Source organism: Equus quagga, unplaced genomic scaffold (assembly GCF_021613505.1).
Source record: "Equus quagga isolate Etosha38 unplaced genomic scaffold, UCLA_HA_Equagga_1.0 HiC_scaffold_2703_RagTag, whole genome shotgun sequence".
Classification (NCBI taxonomy): domain Eukaryota; kingdom Metazoa; phylum Chordata; class Mammalia; order Perissodactyla; family Equidae; genus Equus; species Equus quagga.
In genome coordinates, this window is record NW_025793391.1 from 3,729 (window position 1) to 10,197 (window position 6,469).

At 45.2% G+C, this 6,469-nt stretch overlaps 1 pseudogene; it reads left to right on the forward strand.

Moving 5' to 3' along the window:
- Positions 1-3,459: 3,459 nt before the first annotated feature.
- LOC124232136 (immunoglobulin heavy variable 1-46-like) lies at positions 3,460-3,880 on the forward strand (annotated as a pseudogene).
- The last annotated feature ends 2,589 nt before the right edge of the window (positions 3,881-6,469 follow it).

Consider the following 6,469-nt stretch of genomic DNA (forward strand, 5'->3'; position numbering starts at 1 on the left):
TTTGATGATGCCACTCACAAAGCAAGAGGACAAGACCATGTTTATTTCTAAATAATTGAGCCCTCTGGGGAGGGCAGAGCAAGCATCTCAAGCAGGTTTGGCTTCAGACAGCCAGGAAGGAAACTTGCCCATGTAATTTTTGTGATCAGGCAGTGAGGCTGGTGTGACAGTCACTGTGTGTGGGCAGGGGCTTGTGTAGTTTAACTCTCTCACCAGACACAAAGAGGAGGGCACTCAGTCTTTCTTATCCTCTTGTCCAGGTGTGGGGCAGACATGGATTGGAGAGGCTTGAAAGCTCTCAGCAGTCAAGTATCGAAAACTGGATTTGGACTCCTTTTCACACCTGACAATTGTAATAATGGGAGAAAAAGAGGTATACTTCGATTATGGATGCACCACAGCCAGGGATTGTAAACAAGCCGATAAAAACAAACCAGGAATTAGAGAAAGATCTTGGTGTGACATCCGCGTGGTTGTTTCCCACTGTCTGACTTCCTATGCTTGTTCCAAAGGTCGTGGGTCAGCTTAAGCTTCCAAAGAAGGTTTCCTTCTAGAGGACCTATGCGAATCTTTACTTGGAGGTCCTGTACTGGAGGAGCCCTCCAAAGGTGTGGAATTCTGAGTAGCCTCTTTAGTGTAATATGTGAACCCAGGGGCTCACTCTGGAGATTCCATGCTAATAGTTTTGTCTTGATGTCTCTTTAAGCAGCGAAGTATCCTGGTTGTAGATCATGAGAAGTCCACTTAGCATGATGTGGTGGAAAAGCTGCCTGAATCTGTTGCTGATGGGAGAAAGTGAACTACCTGGCTCATGTGATGGTTAATTTTGTGTGTCAAATTGACTGACCCACAGAGTGTCCAGGCATTTGGTCAAATATTATTTTTGGTGTGTCTGTCAAAATGACTTTGGATGAGATTAATTTTGAAATTGGTGGAACGAATAAAATAAAGTTTCCTCCTGAAAGAGAGTTTGCCTCATTAAATCAGTTTTTGACCTGGATAGAACAAAAGGCTGGCGCTCCCCTTAATGACAGAGGATTTCTGCCTGACTGCCTTTGAGCTGGGGCATCAACATCAGCTTTGTCTTGCATTCGGATTCAAACTGAAATAGCACGTGTTTCAGTAGAGGTGACAAATCCTCTTTATTTCCAAAATAATTACAAAGTCTTGCATTACTCCAAAACATAGATTTCCCATGTTTGGACAAAATGAAAATAGGTATGAAGGAGTATTAAGGTGTCAGCAGTCAAACATCAAAAAAATAGTGCATGAGTACCCAGTCAACATACCAACCATAAAAATGAATGGACAAAAAAGATAAGCATCCAATATGGGTAGAAAACAACCAAAGACCTTAACAAATTGAGAAGGCTTCCATGGAGGTAGCACTATTTGCAGTGATGACAATACCTAACAGCGCTGCTATCCTATTACCTAATTTAAATATAAAGTTGCCACTTCAATATCCAGTCTATATCTTTTCAGACACAAACACAAGTGATGAGGCCACACCTTCGCAAGCACACAGTGACCCAACATATCAGTGATCAGACCCAGCATATTGCTGAGCTCTGTGGCCCCCACTTGCTATCTCAGTTTATGGTCTATGTTTGCATTTCTGAATGTTCTGCCTCAATGTGAGAGTCCTGAGCCCAGGGTTTTCTTGCAGAAACTCAGCTCTGTACAAAAAGGAGCAAGAATAGGTTTTGCCAGCCATTTCACCGATTATAGGAATGATGATACTCTGAAGAAATGTCCACCACTCCCAAAAATAAACTTCAAAATAATTTGATATGAGTAAGTCCAAGTGCATGGCAGCATTGACCACACTTGGTAGCAAACATGTTTCAGTGTGGAAGTGTTCACTCGAGTTGAGAGAGCCAATAAAGCTGTTCTGAATTACCATAAGCAGTAGAGTCAGCGAGCTTTGCCCAAATTTGATGCAGTTTTTGCTTTCATCTGCTTTCTTCAAGGCTTTGAATATCCAGTAGTTTATGTATGACAATGCAGAAGGGAAAAGGACAGGAATGGTTATCTGACAATCTCGAACACCTGTATTTGTGGTCTGTATTTGATAAAGGTATAACCATCCCTGTGAGTAGAGGGAGGATGCCACTGTGCTCAAAGTAGTGCCCCTTCCTCCTGGCCGCAGAGAGTTCCCTGACAAGCTCCTTCAGCACATTTTCTGCATGGGAAGAGGGGAGACCTGGTGTTGGTGAAAGGGGACCCCAGAGGAAGCACTGAGTTCTCCAAGTGCTCAACCAGCACCCTCCTCCCCATGGGGTGACTGATTAGTGAGTCTCTCTCCACCTTGATGGATGTGGGGTCTGAGGTCCACAAGGCAAGTTGTCAGGCAGAGAAAATGACAAACAGAATGCAGCCCCAAGGAAAGGGTGCAGAAGCCAGGACACCCTGTGGATCTGATCTTACTCACCTGCCAGCTGCTTCCCTGCCCACCAGGGGACCCTGCAGAGCAGCCTCACCTGAGTCAGCTGACAACTGTGCTGCCTCCTCCTCCTCCAACTTCTGAGGAGTCTCACATCCAACAGGTGCAGTGTTTCTAGGAAACTCATAGTTACAGGCCCGAGATTGTTCAAGGGGTGACTGTCCATTTCTGGCCTCAGTCCTAGTCCCATGCTCACACTCCTGGTGGTGTCCACAGAGTCCTGGGCAGCAGCATTCTGAAGCCTGGGTACAGTCACTAACACTGGACTGGAAACCCTGAGGTGTAAGCACCCTGTGAGCCCAGACTGCGTCATCCCCTGCAGGGGGTGCTCAGGACCACCCAGTACAGGGCCCCAGCCCAGGAGCAGGTGCAGAGGGGTGGGGAGGCCTTTCCTCTCAAAGTCTGCGTTTTCTCTTTTTCAAAAAATGCAATCTAAAATAAGATTTGGACAAGCATTGCTGAAATGCCTTTAAATATCTTATTCTATTGGGATAATTTACCAAATGCAGCAAGGAAATGGCAACTACATTACAAAAGGGGTTTCTAGGAATTCTAAAGATCTTAATAGTGACTATCTGGACAACACAGATGGTGTTATTAACTCACAGTTTCCATATTTCTGAAGATACTCTGATCCCAAGAATAAGACCTTCAGACACCAAAGCCCAGAACCGGTTCAAGTGGGTTCACAGTGAGGATCACATCCTGTGGGCACTTGTTCCTTAGTGGGAGTAGCTCTGTCTGCACAAAGTTCTGGACATGTTAGGAGACACGTATCCTAGAACAAGTATTAAAACTAGGACACTCCTCATCCTGTTGAACATGGTCACTGTATCATCTGTCAGCTTATTTTCAGGTTGGGCCATGTAGTCCTCTATGAAATATTCTGCCTCATGAATATGCAAATTATCAGAGGTCTATGGAGATAAATATGGATATGTCTGTGCCCTAAGAGCATCATGCAACAGTCACACTCCCTCCCCTATGAAGCCCTGAGCGCACAAAAGCATACAATGGACTGGAGCTGGAGAATCCTCTTCTCGGGGGCAGTGGCTACAGGTAGGGGATCCCCTGTCCCCAGGTTGAGGAATACATCATGGTCAGTCAAGACAGGTTCCATCCACTCCTGTCTTCTCTCCACAGGTGTCCACTCACAGATCCAGCTGATGCAGTCTGGGGCTGAGGTAAAGAAGCCTGGGTCAACAGTGAAGCTCTCCTGCAAGGCTTCTGGATACACCTTCACTGACTATGCTATGCACTGGTTGTGACAGGCCCCTGGAAAAGGGCTTGAGTGGATGGGATATATCTATCCCAAGATGATGATGCAAGCTACGCACAGAAGTTCCCGGCAGAGTCACTATGACTGTGGACTTGTCCACGAGCACAGTCTACATGGAGCTGATCAGTCTGAGATCTGAGGACACGGCTGTGTAATACGGTGCGAGACAGTGTGATAAGCCACATCCTGAGCATGTCAGAAACCCTGAGGGAGAGGGTGGTTGTGCTGGGCTGAGATGCAAAGATGATAACTCTCCTGACTCCTCATAGCAGAGTTCGGCATTTGAGACAAAGGAAAATGCTCTCATGGGCCCACTAGTCTTTTAAGGAAAGGTTTTAAGATCACAAGTGTTCTTTGAGAAAGATCCAGGGAGGTGATGCTGCCTCCAAAGACCCATCATTTATTCATGTTTTCCAGTACGGATAATGAGTCCCTTTTATTCTTTGGAAATGCTGGTTGAGGAATCATCTGGGAATATTTTGGTGCCATAAATTAGGAATCATGGACTGCAGCGTTCTCCCTAGCAAGTTCACAGTCTTTCACCCTGTTCTTTAACACTGGCATTGTGCTTAGGAAAGTAAGGATATGAAAGCCAAGGGTGAAATGCTGTTTCACAATAAGGTCAAGTATTGCACACATGACATTCTGGAAGGACAATCATAAACACATGGTGGACAGGTGTGCCAGGTTCAAGTACAGTCTAGATGGACACAACATTCTTTCAGTCCCCGGTTTCAGTGGAGAGTCTTTGGAGAGGTGCATGCCCACAGACACAGCCAGGAAATTATCTCTGTCCCTGGGGCAGTGCTGATGGTCATCACACGACACAGAGCCGTGTGTGGAGACCCTTGATAATGTGAGACTCATATCCCAGCCTCTATTACTTTCCTCTGATCACTGGATCAAATCATCACACACAGGGCTTAAACCAACATATTTATTCTCTTACATTCTGGAGCTCAGAGTCTGAAATCAGTTTTACTGGCCCTAACTCAAGCTGTTCCAGGGCTATACTCCTCCCTCCAGAGGCTCTAGGGGAGTGCTATTGTCTGGATATGTATGTCCCCCAAAATTCAAAGATGGTTCTTTTAGTGGCTGGGATCATTGGGAGTTACTTCGCTAATGAGAGTAGAGCCCACATGAGAGGGATTGCTGCCTTTCCAAATGAGGCCCCAGAGATGACATGCCTCTTCTACCACATAAGAACAGGGAAAGAGGGGGCCAACTCTGAACCAGGAAGTGGCCCCTCCCCAGAAAGTGACCAGGCTAGTACCTTGATCTTGGACTACTCAGCTCTAGAACAGTGAGATATAATTTATTGCTGTTTTTAAGCTGCCTGGTCTTTGATATCATGTTATAGCATCCAAAATTGACTCAGACAGGGAGAGTTTAGGGTTTTTTGCCTCTTCCAGCTACCACAGCTGCATTCCTGGCATCCCCTGGCTCATGGCCCCTTCCTCCATCTTCACAGCCAGGAGTAAATTACCTTTCATCGGTGGTCACACTGTTTTCTTTTTATTCTGTAGTCTAGTCTCCCTCTGATGTAAACACTTGTGATTATATTAGGAGCCATAGAGATAACCAAGGAAAACTTTTGGAACTCAAGATTCCCAAATGAATCAAATACAGCAAAGTTCCTTTTGCCATGCAAAATTTTATCCACAAAGAGTGACTCAAACTACCACGATCCACTCTCAGCCCTCAAAGAATCATATCCGTGCAACAGTCCATTTACGTTTAACACACCCTCCAGCATCTCCCCAAATGTTTATCTGTTAGAACATTAACTCAAGTCCAAAATATATCTATCACCATTACAAACATCCAAAATCTAACCACCTAAATCAATTTTTGCTGTGAGTATGGGTATGGTCCATCCTAGTGTAAAATCCTCTCCATCTGTAGACCGGTGATGCTAGAAAACAAGCAATCTTCTTCTAAAATGACACTTCAGGGCAGGCATATGATGACAGTGATGGACGTTTCCGTTCCAAAAGAGAGAAAATGGGAGTTAAAAGAAATCACCAGACTGAATCAAATTTCAAATGCACCCAGGAAAACTCTATTAAGTTTCAAGGTGTGGAGATAACCTTCTGTAACTCAGACCCCAACCCCTGGGCCAGTTCTTCTAACCTTGGATCTATCCTTCCTTTTTCTTAAAGGTTACACAGGTTTAAAGCTGAGCACTTTTATCCATCTGTTTAATGTCAGAGAGTTAAAAACCTTTTGTTTTGTTTTCTCTTTGTTTATAATGAAACATTTTTCCTGGCACTTGCTAGAATTGTGTGGAAGACTTGATTCAGTCTCCTGCAGGAGGCCTTTTGCAGTCGCAGACAGAAACAAGGCTCACCTCTGCACACAGCAAAGCCAGCTGAGGATTTACAGCAAGGAGAGTGAGGGGGTCAGTTGATGGGAAATAGCTAAGAGGGGAGACATCTTTTGAACGGGAAGGCATATAGTGCTTATGCTGGAAGTGCCCACCATTGTATGTTGTAGAAACAGGAAGGGGAAAGAAGGTCTGTTTCTCTCCTGGGGCATTGGAAGCAAATTTGCACTCAGGACCACCATGAGCTACTCAAAATTGCCAGGGAGAGCTCAGGACCAGCAGGGGTCGCTCAGGAAGTAGTGAGCTCATGTCCTCTCAGAGAATGTGGGTTAAGGGCTGGTCTCCCGTCAAGAGTTTTTATCTCCATGCTCTGTAAAGCTCTTCCTGACATGGAGAGAGTACAAACAGTTTCCTAACA